The following is a 17,174-nucleotide window of genomic DNA, read 5'->3' on the forward strand; positions in this document are numbered from 1 at the left end:
GCGGAGACACTAATGGATTTGAGTGTAAGTTATGTATGATCCCCAGTATATAGTTCAAGGTTCAGGGCTTAATCTTGTCCGATCAGCGTTATTATTTTGATTTAAAACTAAACTTTATTCATTAGAGATAACCATTACATCATTTGTGAAGATCATTACAATTTCATTTAGAGGCTCCTCAAACCCGTCTGAAGGCAAAGAAAATCTAGCTAATCTAGCAAGTTCATGAGCTACTTTATTTGCCTCTCTATTACAATGTTCGAATCTAGTCATGACAAAATCACACGCATAGTGAAAGCAGTCCTCGAAAAATCGCGGCCACCGCACCCGCTGATTGTCCTCCATACCGCATGGTCTCTATCAGCTCTAGGTTATCTGAGTTGATGATTAGGCAATTACACCGCGCCCTTTGCGCCAGTGTTAGGCCAAATTTGAGTGCTAAAGCTCCAGCCATCAGAACATCCGCACAATAGTCAATCTATCCATTTCCTCCTGCAATAAACCTACCTTTCTCATCTCTCAATACTTCCCCCATCGTACCCTTCAGCATGTCATGATCAAAGGAGGCGTCAACATTAAGTTCCAAAAAAACCTAGGAGGACAGTACCATCCCCCCTTTTTCATGGACACCTTTGGAGATGATGCATTTACAAAGTTGGATGTGAGGGCTATGATCCCCATTGATATCTGATTTGCATTATGAGTTAATTCCTTGTGCACTAATTTTCTTCTTTCCCACCATAGGTACCAAGTTGAAATAGATATCATTTCTCGTACATTTTGGTACCCCATAATACTCAAATCTTGGTCTGGAGGAAGTAGAAGGTATTCCAATATCGCCTCCCCAGCACGATCAACCTCACAAGCTTTATCAATAATCTCATCCATCCCTAGTTTCTTCCAAACCTCCTTTGCTTTACTACAGAGTAAAAGCATGTGTTTCGTATCTTCTAAACCTTGAGAGCAATTAGTGCAAGAGGGTGAGACCTTCATGTGTCTGTTAGCGAGTGTTACCCGGCATGGGAGACTGCCATGTAATGTGTGCCATATAATTTTTTTTACTTTTGCCGGACAAGATAACTTCCATATTTGACACCATATAGGATTAGGAGAGATTCTCCCCATCCCATTAAAATATTTTAGTTTACTCCCATACTGATAATTCGACTCCACAGAGTAAGCAGACCATACCGAGAACATACCATTTTTCATATAACTTCAGGCAATGAAATATGTCATATCATGTTGCGAAAGTGGGATTGAAAGAATCCGTTGTGCGTCAATGGGCCACATAGTTTATCTAATCAGGTCACCCACTTTTGATAACAATTGTCCCCCCTGGTCACTATCTTCCTAGCACTAGTAGGAAAAATCCTAGAAGTAGCGTAGGTTAAAGAGCTAGCAGTAGCGCGGGTGCCCGCGCTACTACTACGGCGCTACAGCTAACTGGTAGTAGTAGCGCGGTGCATCCCCGCTACTAGTACGTGTGCTAGTAGTAGTGCGTGTTTGTGACCCGCGCTACTACTATTAATTTCAAAAACAAAAAAATAATCTCGACCCCGTGCATGTTGTCAATGGTGTCAATGGTTCGATCCAGCGATGACAGGGGTCGCCGGAGGTGCGGACGGGTAGCGGCAGACCAGATCCAACGACGACTATTGGAGAGGGACCAGATCTAGTGTAGAGCAAGACGACGGTGTGAGGATCCTCTTCGCAGCCAAGGCAGAGAGCTCCTGGTTGGCCATGTCGACCACCTGCACAGGCATGGGCATGGGAGGTGAGTACAATCGGAGGAAGATGGAGAGGAAAAAAGAGAAACAAAGGAGAAAGGAAGGAGATGGAGGGCGCATTGGGGCTGGTACCGGTGATGAGGTGCTCTCTCGTGGTGGCATGGAGGCGAGGGGGAAGACGGGCGAGCTCCTGGACGCCGGCGACGCGAGCAGGCGGACTCGTTGGGCTCCATGGAGGAGGAGATGTACTTGGGCAGGAGCACCTCACCACCGGAGAACCTATGGAGAGAGGGGGGAGAGTGAGGGAGAGAGGAGGGAATCGGCCGAGGATATGGGGACTTCACCTACCTCGTACTTAGTAGTAGCGAGGGGTATAAACCCGCGCTACTACTACCAACTTAGTAGTAGCGCGAGTTTATACCCCTCGCTACTACTATGGCATGTCCCGGAAGGGCACGGTAGAGACCGCTTAGTAGTAGCGAGGGGTAAAAACCCGCGCTACTACTATCAACTTAGTAGTAGCGAGGGGTAAAAAACCTGCGCTAGAAGTAAGTAGCAGTAGCTAGGGGTATAAACCCGCACTACTAGTAAGTATCTACCTATAAGCTTTTTCCTAGTAGTGTAGTGGCACAGTTTGGGATCCAAGCATCTTCCCAAATATTGATGTTACGTCCATTCCCCACTCGCCAAATATAGTCACATTTCAGAGTAGTTGTGCCTGCCATAATGCTTTGCCAGGTGAAGGAAGTGTCATGCTTTCGCTTGGACTTCATCAAATCGCCATCAAGATAGTACTTGGCCCTTAGAATAGCACACAAGGAATCAGGATTATCAATGAGACGCCATGCCTATTTGGCGAGCAAAACCAGGTTGAAGCAGTGGATATCACAGAATCTCATTCCTCCTTGGTTTTCTGGTACGCACATTTTCCACCAGGCCATCCAGTGCATCCTCCTCTAGTTCTCCTCGTCTCCCCACCAGAAATGCAATCGCGTCAATGATTTCTTTACAATTTTTTTAGGAATTTTAAAGACCGACATTGCATAGGTAGTATGGCTTGGATCACAGCCTTGAGCGGGATCTCCTTTCCCCGACAGACAATAATTTTTCCTTCCAACTACTAATTTTCTTAACAATTCGTTCAATCATAAATTTAAAGCAGTCTGTTTTATCAACACCCACATTTGCTGGCAAGCGCAAGTATTTGTCATTCATTGCCTCCGTCATTATATTCAGTGTTGTACACATTTGTTCTCTGATCTCTACCGTTGTTCTCTGATCTCTACCGTTGTATTAGGACTAAAGAAAATATTTGAATTTTCAACTTTTACCAGCTATCCCGATGCCGCACAATATAAATCTAATGCTGATTTCAGGGCTGTCGCATTATGTTGGTTGTCTTTCATCAAGATCAATGAATCATCTGCAAAGAGAAGATTTGTGACTGGCGGGGCGTCTGTACAGACTTTAACTCCAGATATGTTTCCGTTTTCCTCAGCATGCGTCAGCAAGGCATTCAACCCCTCTGTGCACAGCAGAAAGAGGTATGGTGATAGTGGATCACCCTGCCTCAACCTTCTAGTAGGCGTGAAGCTCTCACTTTCCACTGCATTGATCCTTACTATGTATTTGACAGTTGAGACACATTGCATAATCGAATTCTGCCATTTTCGACGAAAACCCAATCTCAACATAATCTCCCTCAAAAAAGGCCACTCGACTCTATCATATGCTTTGTGCATGTCAAGTTTTATAGCACACAAGCCCTCTCTACCTTCTCTTTTGTTCTTGATTGTGGAAAAACATTCATATGCCACTAAAATATTATCCGTTATCAATCTTTCCGGTACAAATGCACTTTGTGTTGGACTAATAATTTTTGGTAAAAAAACCTTCAATCGAGTAGCCATCATTTTTGCAATTATTTTGTATACCACATTACATAAATTAATCGGTCTAAATTGTGTTACCTTTTCTGGTGTATTAATCTTAGAAATCATCACGATCGCCGTATCATTCCAACCGTTCGGGATAGTACATGTGTTGATTTCTTTCAGAACCTCCTCAATTAGTTCCTCCCCAGCATGGGCCAGAACCTTTTTAGAAATCTGGCCCTCAAGCTTTTAAGTCCCCAATATCGAATAAAGCTTTCTTCTGTGATATAAGGGGCAAGTAGTTGCCAGTTGCTTACATTGGTCATGATGAGCATCTCATACCCTATGGGAAAAGTTGCCAGTTGCATGCATTGTCCCATGCAAGAAAACTTGACGGTGCTAATCTAGTTGCTGTAGTATGATCATTTCCTGTTTGCTTTAAGGCGCGTCATAGCATATACATATCTACAAAAAAAGTAAATTATCAAAAACCACCATAATTGCGTTGCTCGGTGCAGAAATCTACCATTTTCATAAAAGTTTGTGGAAAACATTGATTTTCAGTAATCGCGTTGCCGAAAGCACTAACTGGTCAAATGAGAGTCGTTTGATGCCGAATATGTCTAATGCCAAATATGATAGACAGGCTCACTTTGAGGGCTGATGTGGCACCAAAATTTAACGAATAAAAAAGGGCATGTATGTGTTTCTTTATTGGTTTTATTACATATTTTAAACTTTAAGCACCAAGAAGTCGAACTTGTTAAGTAGCATCGCAAGGGAACTCTGAATCTATTCGTGGTTTCAGCCATGGTGTCGAGTACGAGTATGGTCTGCATCAATGGCATGGAATACTTTGATAGAGTCGTTGCAACTTGATGAGTGGATTTTAATGCGACGAGTGGGACAAAATCGAGTCGTTTGTGAAAGAATCAGAGTAATGATACATTGGTGGGAAATGGTCGAGGCGTGACGTGTTTCCATTCTTGTCGACTCATCATTTTTTTAACACAGTAAAGACGAAGCGCTCATATACACGCGCAAACACTCACCCTAATGAACGCACAGACACACCCTATCCCTTTGAGCACCTTCGAAAAACTGAGCCAGCATATCATCTTGAAATTTACGAAGTCACCGTAGGCACCTCGTCATCGACGAGAACGTCTCCTCCCACTGAATGCGCATCACCGGAAATCGTGAAATAAATCAAGGAATAATTGCGAGCACCAGGATTTGAACCCTAGTGGGTTGGGGATACCACGGTCCCTCAACCATCCAACCACAGGTCGGTTCGCACTCGTCGACTTATCATATAACAGGAAAAATGGTGTGTTTTTTTGTTGCGAATCTGAAAAATGGTGGTTCTTGCAGCACAATAACGGTTTTAAGATATATTGTAGATGATACGTGTCAAGCTGTGCACCATATTGGTGGATCGGTTTGGGCATCCACTCTATTGATACAGGTGTACATCGTGGGGTTCAAATCAGAAAGTTCTTTAATTCACTACATTTGGTCCATTCTTATTTGATCAGCAGGTTCCCAGAACTATGCTGCAGTGTTTATTTGTTGGGTGCATGAAACAAGAATGCTTCCCTGCCATGATGGGCCACCACATCCACGACAGGCTTTCTTTGGCTATGATAGTATGCAGGTCATGTCACTTAAGCTTGTTCCGGTGTTGTCTATTGAATATGAACCCCTTGAATCTATTGCTACTTAAGCAGTTACAACTTACGAGAACCAGTAGTCGAACATTTATAGACATCGACAAAAAGTGGGTTGAAGTCAATAGGAATCAACCAGCTGAACATAAAACGTGTATGATAGCCAGCCACGTGGTGACGAGGAGAATCTAAAAGTTAGTTCATCCAAACAGCATATTAAACATTTCGAAGCAGCTGTCATTTAAAGATGGGCCCTACCACATTGACATCATCATGAACTAAAATCATAGCAATACTTACTTTTGCAATAAAAATTTATTATATCTAACTTTTTTCGAGACTTGTGATCTGGAACAACTGTAGTTGACTTATGTTAATGCAAGGTATTGACCAACATGCAAAAATGTATTAGTATGAATTAGAAATTACTCTGGCGCATGATATCCAAATGTCCTTAATACATGATTCAAATGGAGACGTGCTTGCCATACCGGGAGCTTGATTTAAGAGGTTGAATTCTGCAATTTTCGCCTTGAAGTCCTCAAACAGAAGCACATTGCTTGATCTGATGTCCCGATGGATGATTGAAGGCTGAACTTTCTCATGTAGGTATCTATACCTTTTGCCACCTCGATGGCAATTTTGACTCTCTGCATAGCACAGGGCCAGACTGCGCACCCTGAACTCCTTTACTTCATGTTTATAGAGAAATACGCAACAGAATACATTATAAGGCATATGAGTGAAAAATACACAACAAGGGATTCGAATATGACTAGAGGCCGTTAGCACCCAATATTGATACACACAGCTCATAGATGGTTTCACATATATGTATGACCAACGACAACAACAACGACAACGATAGATCCATGGCGAAGTGGTAGAGCTACAACTACGCTATGGGCCAACCGTTTTTGTTGCAGATCAATAGGTCACTGGTTCGAACCCGGTTGGGCCCTATTGTTTTATTTTTCTAATTTTATTTCTTTGTCAACTACTGTCTTGGCCTTCCACACTTGCGTCACAAGTAGTCACTTTGAAGTTTTAACCATATCTAGATTTATTCCCTTTTCATCCGTTATGCATTTTTTGTCATGTCGATTCCTCTTTGTGAGAACTGTTATGCTTACATTGCATGGTCACCGCTATTCAAATAGTTCTCAATTACTTCCCTTTTCATCCGTTTTGCATTTTTCTGTCATGTCGATTCTTCTTTGTGAGAACGGTTATGCTTACATTAGATGGACACCGCTATTCAAATAGTTCCCTTTTCATCCGTTATGCATTTTTTTGTCATGTTGATTCTTCTTTGTGTGAACTGTTATGCTTACATTAGATGGTTACTGCTATTGAAATAGTTCTCAATTACTTCAAAATTAAGGCAATTATGCATTGTATATTCCGTGTAGCGTGATAGACTGATATACGCAGTTTTAGACACGTAGGACATTTCTCCAATTAGGCCCCTTCAACAGAATCTAAGAATGGCATAACCCAAAAATAGCATCTTACATAAAAGCTGGAACTGGCAATCCATGAGGGCAGGTTGGAGTATGTGTACCTAATTTATGATGGCATATACAGCTGATATGAGTATGTGTAAGTTCTTAACTAGTGCTCTAACCCATATCTATATCTGCAAGGATACAAATTGATATTCATTTTGCATTGACAATAAAGAGTGAACCAATTAATATTTGAACACAAGGATATGAATGCACCATCTATCTATTTGCTTGTGAAATTATTTATTTAGGGTCAAACAGAAATGGGTCCATAGCTCAGTGGTTGAGCAATTGACTGCAGATCAATAGGTCACTGGTTTGAACCCGGTTGGGCCCTATTCGTTTCTTTCTTCTATTTTAGTTTCCTTCTTCAACTATTATCTTGACCTTCCACACTTTCTTCTAAAGTATTTACTTTCGTCTCTTATGCATTTTTGTGTATGTCAGTTCTTCCTCCTGAGAATATTTTTTTCATCAAGTCGTACAATTTTTTGGTTAGGATAGAAGGGCAAATGTATTGGTTGGGTGCTTCAAGAGTTAATAACAGACAGGGTGATGTATTAGAGCATCTCTAGCAGACCCCGCAAAATCCCAACCCGCACAAGTGTTTTGCAGTTCGTGGAAAAGTGCATATGGAGGCCGGTGCGGACGAGGTCAGACTCAGACCCCATATAATCAACCCGTAAAAGAGAATATTCTCCGAATATACCTCTTTCTCTTCCTCTTCTCACGCCAATTTGAAATCAACCGGCGACCGACGTACGGACGAGGAAGACACGGCCAAAGTGGAGGAGAGAGACATGGGACGGCCACGACGCGTGGGCGGAGGCCGGGCGTGCGCGGCCGGACTCAGCTAGCTAGCTAGCGCGGACGTAGCTACCTAGCTAGTTAGTGCGGCCGTAGCTAGCTAGCTAGCTCGCATCGATTCAGCTAGCTAGCTTGCTCGCATCCACGCGGGCGACCTGGCGCGGCGGCCGGGCGAATGGGCGGCTGGGTGGCGGACGGGCGCGGTGGCCGGGCGAGCTTCATGGCGTTGGCGGGAACAGAGATTCCTCAACCGCCAACGTTGACTGGTATGCAGGGCCCTGACAAAATTGCCTTCAAAACTGTATATATGAGGGTTTCGGATTTGCGTTCAGGGGCCCCTTAAATTTTTTAAGGGTCGGACGATGTTAAGGGGTCTGTTTGGCCCTTTTTTAACTGGAACTGTGAAAAAGGTTATTTTGTAGGTTTGACCACTTATACGAGGTCTGCTAGAGATGCTCTTAGTTGCATGCCCAACAATGAACATCATATTATTATTTTTGTGGTAATGCACGAGATTCATATGTATTTTACAACAAGGCAATGGCTTTGGAGACATTGGATCTACCTATTGGCTTGGGGGAGGGGGGGCGTCACGAGCAAAGCACAGCTCCTCCCCCATTGATGGCGGGGGCGGATTAGCATGAACATGGGGGGGAGGGGATCAGAGCAGGGAGCGGAGCAGTTGACGGGAGACTCCTCCTTGGTGGTACGTGGGGAGAGAGGGCTCCATGAAAAGGGTGAGGTGTGCGTCATGGTTTTAAAGGAGAGGGCTCTAGCGAGAAATGTCCCGTTATAGTGGGAAACCAAGTATGAAGGGAGGGTCCGGCAGGAAAATGGTAGGGTGCGTCCTAGGGTGAGGATTTTATGATGGAAATGCGTGTTGGAAATAACATGATGGATAGTTCAAACAACCACATTCCCCCCATTTAGACGGTTGCATTTTGGGGAGCCGATAGGAGCCTGTTTGATGTCCTAACCCGCCCGTAGTAGGAGAAATGAGCTTCAACCTTGAAAACAATTTTAATCCTTCATTTGATTTATTTATATGCATGCATTGTAGACCATAGCAACGCGCGAGTGTTCTACTATTTTATCGTTCTACTAGTTTATCTTATTGTTTATCTTATTGTTAAGATTTCAAAATTTGGAAGAAAAATTGGGTTGTTTTACATATAATGCCTTTTATAGCTGACAAAAAACAAGTGCTCATATCTAGGGAAAGGAAGGGAATTTTAAGGTATCACATGATATATCATAACCTTTAATGGATATTTTTTGTGAAACAAACCACATATTCATATTCATTATATAAAGTTGAAAAATACAACACAGTGGACGATTAATGGATACTCACGTGCATGCATGCGTGTACACATGCAAATCCGCGGCGCAAGCCATGGTTTTCCGTACATAATGTATGTACTAGTGGTTGGGGCGCCACCTGGTGGCACCACTTATTACGGGCCTGTGCGCACTTATCTTGTCTCAACACATTCAGCTGTCATGTTTGGTCCTCAGTTTCATTCATGTGCATCAATATGAGTGTATTCTATAACATTAGGATCTATTAGTACTACATTGATCAAACTTACATGTACAATATTATTTGAGTTCGGGGGTACACCTGTTATTTAAGTTTGAGTACACCTAAAGGATGATATGTACCACTCACCCATGGAGCATAAACGAGTGAGACGATGCATTATAGTTAATCCAAAAGTGAAGACAAGCTAACATGAAGTGATTCAGTTTAGCTGAAGAAAGGGGCCTCATGAGGCCACAAATAAGGAACCAAACAAAAAAGAAAACTTTCAGAGTCCTCTAGAGGCTTGGCATCATCCATTTCCACATCAAAATCAGCATGATGCCTTTCACCAGAATTCTCTTGATCTTCATCTTGATGTACCCAACACAAATGCTTCATGGATTTTAGTCGGCTGTACTCCCCACCAGTTCTGCCCTTTCCCTTTCAGACACCCAGGAACAAGTTGATCTAACCCAGAACAACGTATAATTACCTAGTGATTCGTTGGACCTGAATGGCAAGATACCTAGCATGCACATGGAAGGTGAGAGTAAGAATAATATAACATTCTACCTCCGATCCAATGAAAGTGTCATGGCTTTAGTTCAGCATTAGTTCAAATTTGAACTAAAGCCACAATGCTTTTATTGGATCAGAGGGAGTACCATTTACTGATATGATTATTATTGTGCACAAAAAAATTGCCTGATGACAAGAGATCATAGTTAAGCATCATATATTTATTAACAGTGAAAGTCTTAATTAAAGGATACGAAACAACATACTTAGGGCAGGGAATCTATCCAGATTTTACATGCAAGAGTGTATCCTTATCTTAAATAAAGAAAACGTCTATGTATGATAAGATTCTTACTTCAGCGTTAAGACAGTCAGTCCAAAAGAGCAATAGAACAGTTCCATATATTAGATTGCAGAAGAAAATGCACCATAAGACATTCTAGTACTGCAAAAAAGGGAGACTAAAATACTTGAAAACTTAGAGGATTCTACACCAATACACCGCTAACCATAATATTTGAAGCTTCTGAAATGAACAAAAAAACAGACTAACAACGTATACAGCTGTAAGTAAAATATTTTATTGTGATGAATGTCAGGACGGGCGAAGGTGAACCAAAAACACATAAGAAACTTCTGTACTGAGCTTGAAGAAAATCACAACCGTGGACCAAGGGCATTTATACCTTCAGCTGTCGATTTTCAAAAAGTGTCTGCTCACCAAATATAAGCTGAAGCTCTAATTTCAGTATCTTATGAAAGCATGAAACCAACTCTACACTTCACCAAATTTTATATCATTCATACATTGATAACTATGAAGGGGAGCCTTGGCGCAGTGGTAAAGCTGTTGCCTAGTGACCATGAGGTCACGAGTTCAAGTCCTCAAAACAGCCTCTTACAGAAATGTAGGGAAAGGCTGCGTACTATAGACCCAAAGTGGTCGGACTCTTCCCCGGACCCTGCAGAAGCGGGAGCTACATGCACCGGGCTGCCCTTTTTCATACATTGATAATTGTACAACGGTTATGCTCCATGATGACCAAGGAAAGCTATATACTCCCTCCGTTCCTAAGTATAAGTCTTTGTAGAGATTTCACTATGGACCACATACGGAGCAAAATGAGTGAATCTACACTCTAAAATGCATCTATATACATCAGTATGTTGTTCATGGTGAAATCTCTACAAAGACTTATATTTAGGAATGGAGGGAGTACCTTATTGTCACTCATGTATGTTCAAAAATAGCTAGATATGTACTTCAAAACCATAAGCAATAGAGAGACTACAGAAACACATATCATTCCAAGCTGACCTATTTTAACAAGTATTAACTATGATAACGTGCAAATGAAAACTGAATCTGCAAGCCAATTTCATTTGTTCTATTTTCTTTTTTGGCGAATGGAAATTCCATTTCATCCTAATACTGTGATGAAAAATGCCAGTGTTAGAAAATGTAAATATATGTGATATGAACCTTCTAGCAATCCATAGTACCAAGCATTATAATTTGTAGATAGCAACCTGCAACTTTGCCTCTTCCATCCTCAGACGACAATTTCAAATCAGGAGTTGGTGGCCACTCATTAAATTTTGACTTGAACGGTACAGTTTCGTATCCCTCGATCATTTTCATAACATGTGATTTTGTTCGGGTACCATCATTGAGCAATATGTGGTCAAAAGTAAAGGATACTAAGCATGCAGCAACACAAAATATAAACCATTAGCATGCTTTGATTGTAGGATTAGGAAAATGTTTCTAGAGAATTTTATATGATATTTCACCAAGGTGGTACTTCTTCTAAAATCATCTGAATATATAATGTATTAATTTTTTCTTTCCTAGACAGAAACAAGTAAACATTTCGCAAGAACATGTATTAGTTCATGCAGCCAGATTGCTCTAGAATATTATCATACTTCTCTACAAGATTATATTTGACTGATAGGAATCAACTTGACATGTTATAACATGTGCTAGCAAGTGAGAATATTCATATTCAAAAACTGGCAACAACTCTCAAAGTGAAATGCACCCAAACATCGTTTGTATAAAGCAAATCATGTGTCGACGATTTAAAATCAATAGTCTCTAGCTGTCCTTCAAAACTGATAAGTCACAAAAAATGCTACCCAGTTCAACATTTTCAAGAGTTAATATATCTCATAGTCATGGATGAATTAATGCTGATAGCAAATTACTCTTATTGACTACTGATGATATTGCGCTTTGGGCATTTAATGTTAATCAATTACCATTGCAATTTGGCCGCAGCTTTCATGTCTTCTCTAGTCTCCTCTAAATGTATCTTCCTCGGAAGAGGAGCAACACCATCAAACAAAGCCCGAAATTCCCCAGCTTCAGCTAGTAAAACAATGCAACGTTAACCTCTCATAGTCAAAATCACAAATGACATAACTCTCTGCCAATGTGGACAATCACAACACATAAAGACATACGGCAAAAACAACTTCACGGGTAGAAGATCAGCTAACATGGAAGCACCAAAAAGAATATCTTACTACCCACGTCAAGGAAGAACGAGATTACCTCACACTAGGTTGAATGGTAGTGTAGTATTGGAGCATGCTCACTGAAGAAGCCAAGTCTTCCATCGGGACAAGGGACTGCAGTAACAGCAGCACAAACCCACTCATGAGAGTAAACTGTTCCAAAATGGAACACAAAATTTCATGCAGGCTTGATGACAGTTTGGAGCTGAATAAATACCTTTTACCAATGCGAACTTCCTGAAAGCAGTATATGTTGGGGATCATAGCAGAAATTTAAAATTTTCTATGCATCACCAAGATCAATCTATGGAGTAATCTAGCAACGAGGGGAAGGGGAGTGCATCTACATACCCTTGTAGATCACTGAGCGGAAGCGTTACTAGAACACGGATGAGGTAGTCATACTCGTAGCGATTCAGATCGCGGTCGATTCCGATCTAAGCGCCGAACAACGGCGCCTCCGCCTTCAAAGCACGTGCAGCCCGGTGACGTCTCCCATACCTTGATCCAGCAAGGAGAGAGGGAGAGGAGAGGGAGAGGTTGGGGAAGACTCCGTCCAGCAGCAGCACGATGGCGTGGTGGTGGTGGAGGAGTGTGGTACTCCTGCAGGGCTTCGCCAAGCACTACGAGAGACGAGGAGGGAGAGAGGTAGGGCTGCGCCTTGGGAGAGAGACTCGTGTGTTGTGCATCCCCAAAACCTCCACTATATATAGGGGCAAGGGCAAGGGGAGGCGCCCTAGGGTTTCCCCTAGGAGGGGCGGCCGCCAGGACAGATGGGATCTCCCCCTTGGGTGACTTGGCCCCCAAGCCAGGAGGTGGGAACCCTAGATGGGGCACCCCAAACCCCCTGGTCACGTGGGAATAGGTGAGGGGGGGGGGCATAGCCCCTTAGTGGACTGGTTTGCCCCCTTCCCTTGGCCCATGAAGCCCACCAACACTTACCGGGGCTCCCGAAACACCTTTCGGTCATGCTGGTCATCACCCGGTACCTCCGGAACACTTCCGGATTCCAAAACCCTCCGTCTAATATATCAATCTTCACCACCGGACCATTCCGGAACTCCATGTGACGTCTGGGATCTCATCCGGGACTCCGAACAACATTCGGTAACCGCGTACATACTTTCCCTATAACCCTAGCATCATCGAACCTTAAGTGTTTAGACCCTACAGGCTCGGGAATAATGCAGACATGGCCGAGACATCTCTCTGGTCAATAACCAACAGCGGGAACTGGATACCCATGTTGGCTCCCACATGTTCCATGATGATCTCATCGGATGAACCACGATATCAAGGATTCAGTCAATCCCATATACAATTCCCTTTGTCTACCGGTATAGTACTCGCCCGAGATTCGATCATCGGTATCCCGATACCTTGTTCAATCTAGTTACCGGCAAGTCTCTTTACTCGTTCCGTAATACATCATCCCATGATCAACTCCTTGGTCACATTGTGCACATTATGATGATGTCCTACCGAGTGGGCCCAGAGATACCTCTCCGTTTACACGGAGTGACAAATCCCAGTCTCGATTCGTGCCAACCCAACAGAATCTTTCAGAGATACCCGTAGTGCACCTTTATAGCCACCCAGTTACATTGTGGCGTTTGGTACACCCAAAGCATTCCTACGGTATCCGGGAGTTGCACAATCTCATGGTCTAAGGAAATGATACTTGACATTAGAAAAGCTTTAGCAGACGAACTATACGATCTTGTGCTAGGCTTAGGATTGGGTCTTGTCCATCACATCATTCTCCTAATGATGTGATCCCGTTATCAATGACATCCAATGTCCATAGTCAGGAAACCATGACCATCTATTGATCAACGAGCTAGTCAACTAGAGGCTTACTAGGGACATGTTGTGGCCTATGTATTCACACATGTATTATGGTTTCTGGTTAATACAATTATAGCATGAACAATAGACAATTATCATGAACAAGGAAATACAATAATAACCATTTTATTATTGCCTCTAGGGCATATTTCCAACAGTCTCCCACTTGCACTAGAGTTAATAATCTAGTTCACATCACTATGTGATTGCAATGAATCCAACACCCATGGGGTTTGTTCATATCTTGCTTGTGAGAGAGGTTTATTAGTCAATGAGTCTGAACCTTTCAGATCCATGTGTGCTTTACAAATCTCTATGTCATCTTGTAGATGCAGCTACCACGTGCTACTTGGAGCTATTCCAAATATCTGTTCTACTATATGAATCCGGTTTACTACTCAGAGTCATCCGGATTAGTGTCAAAGTTTGCATCAACGTAACCCTTTACGACAAACTCTTTTACCACCTCCATATCGAGAAAATTCCTTAGTCCACTAGTTACTAAGGATAAGTTCGACCGCTGTCGTGTGATCCATTCTTGGATCACTCTTGTACCCCTTGACTGACTCATGGCAAGGCACACTTCAGGTGCGGTACACAACATAGCATACTGTAGACCTACGTCTAAAGCATGCGGGACGACCTTCGTCCTTTCTCTCTCTTCTGCCATGGTCAGGTCTTGAGTCTTACTCAATATTCACACCTTGTAACACAGCTAAGAACTCCTTCTTTGCTGATCTATTTTGAACTCCTTCAAAATCTTGTCACGGTATGTATTCATTCGAAAGTACTATTAAGCGTTTTTGATGTATCCTTATAGATCTTGATGCTCAATGTTCAAGTAGCTTAATCCAGATTTTCCATTGAAAAACACTTTTCAAATAACCCTGCATGCTTTCCAGAAATTCTACATCATTTTTGATCAACAATATGTTAACAACATATACTCATCAAAAATTCTATAGTGCTCCCACTCACTTCTTTGGAAATACAAGTTTCTCATAAACTTTGTATAAACCCAAAATCTTTGATTATCTCATCAAAGTGTACATTCCAACTTCGAGATGCTTACTCCAGTCCTTAGAAGGATTGCTGGAGCTTTGCATACTTGTCAGCATCTTTCAGGATTGACAAAACCATATGGTTGTATCACATACAACCTTTCCTCAAGAAAAATGACGAGGAAACAATGTTTTTTACATCCTATCTGCAAGATTTCATAAATAATGCAGTAACTGCTAACATAATTCCAACAGACTCTTAGCATCGCTACGAGTGAGAAAGTCTCATCGTAGTCAACTCCTTGAACTTGTCGGGAAACATCTTAACAACAAGTCGAGCTTTCTTAATGGTGACACTTACCATCATTGTCTGTCTTCCTTTTAAAATCCATCTGCACCCAACAGCCTTACGACCATCAAGTGGTTCTTTCAAAGTCTATACTTTCTTTTATGCATGGATCCTCTCTTGGATTTTATGGCCTCGAGCCATTCTTCGGAATCTGGGCCCACCATCACTTCTCCATAGCTCGTAGGTTCATTGTTGTCTAGCAACATGACTTCCAAGACAGGATTGCGTACCACTCTGAGTAGTATGCATCCTTGTCGACCTATGAGGTTTGGTAGTGACTTGATCAGAAGTTTCATGATCACTATCATAAGCTTCCACTTCAACTGGTGTAGGTGCCATAGGAACAACTTCCTGTGCCCTGCTACATACTAGTTGAAGTGACGGTTCAATAACCTCATCAAGTCTCCACCATCCTCCCACTCAATTCTTTCAAGAGAAACTTTTCCTCGAGAAAGTACCCATTTCTAGAAACAATCACTTTTGCTTCCGGATCTGAAATAGGAGGTATACCCAACTATTTTTGGGTATTTTATGAAGATGCATTTATCCGCTTTGGGTTCGAGCTTATCAGCCTGAAACATTTTCACATAAGCATCGTAGCCCCAAACTTTTAAGAAACGACAGCTTAGGTTTCTCTAAAGCATAGTTCATACGGTGTCGTCTCAACGGAATTGTGTGGTGCCCTATTTAAAGTGAGTGCGGTTGTCTCTAATGCCTAACCCATAAATGATAGTGGTAATTCAATAAGAGACATCATGGTATGCACCACATCCAATAGGGTGCAGTTGTGATGTTCGGACACACCATCACACTATGGTGGTCCAGGCGGTATTAGTTGTGAAACAATTTCCACAATGTCTTAATTGTGTGCCAAACTCGTAACTCAGATATTCATCTCTATGATCATATCATCGGCATTTTATCATCTTGTCACGGTGATCTTCAACTTCACTCTAAAATGACTTAAACCTTTCAATAATCCAGACTTATGTTTCATCAAGTAAATATACTCAACATCTACTCAAATCATCTATGAAGTAAGAACATAACGATATCCACAGCGTGCCTCAGCACTCATTACTACACACATCAAAATGTATTACTTCCAACAAGTTGCTTTCTTGTTTCATCTTACTGAAAACGAGGCCTTTCAGTCATCTTGCCCATGTGGTATGATTTGCATGTCTCAAGTGATTCAAAATCAAGTGAGTCCAAACGATCCATCTGCATGGAGTTTCTTCATGCATATCTACCAGTAGACATGGTTCGCATGTCTCAATCTTTTCAAAAACTAGTGAGTCCAAAGATCCATCAACATGGAGCTTCTTCATGTGTTTTATACCAACATGACTCAAATGGCAGTGCCACAAGTATGTGGTACTATCATTACTATCTTATATCTTTTGGCATGAACATGTGTATCACTACGATCGAGATTCAATAAACCATTCATTTTAGGTGCAAGACCATTGAAGGTATTATTCAAATAAATAGAGTAACCATTATTCTCCTTAAATGAATAACCGTGTGGCGATAAACATAATCCAATCATGTCTATGCTCAACGCAAACACCAAATAACAATTATTTCGGTTTAACATCAATCCCGATGGTAGAGGGAGCGTGCGATGTTTGATCACATCAACCTTGGAAACACTTCCAACACATATCGTCATCTCACCTTTAGCTAGTCTCCGCAGCCTTTTATTTCGAGTTACTAATGCTTAGCAACCGAACTGGTATTTATTGCCCTGGTGCGACTAGGAGTACTAGTAAAGTACACAATAATATGACGTATATCCAAAATACTTCTGTCGACCT

General features: G+C 42.0%; 1 non-coding gene across 1 annotated transcript; it reads left to right on the plus strand.

The window, feature by feature from the left end:
* Positions 1–7,047: 7,047 nt before the first annotated feature.
* Positions 7,048–7,119, plus strand: TRNAC-GCA (transfer RNA cysteine (anticodon GCA)). The gene has a single exon. It is a non-coding gene; the product is annotated as a tRNA-Cys (tRNA).
* Positions 7,120–17,174: the final 10,055 nt, after the last annotated feature.

This window comes from Triticum urartu, chromosome 4A, assembly GCF_056163025.1.
Source record: "Triticum urartu cultivar PI428250 chromosome 4A, HENAU_Tu73, whole genome shotgun sequence".
NCBI lineage: Eukaryota > Viridiplantae > Streptophyta > Magnoliopsida > Poales > Poaceae > Triticum > Triticum urartu.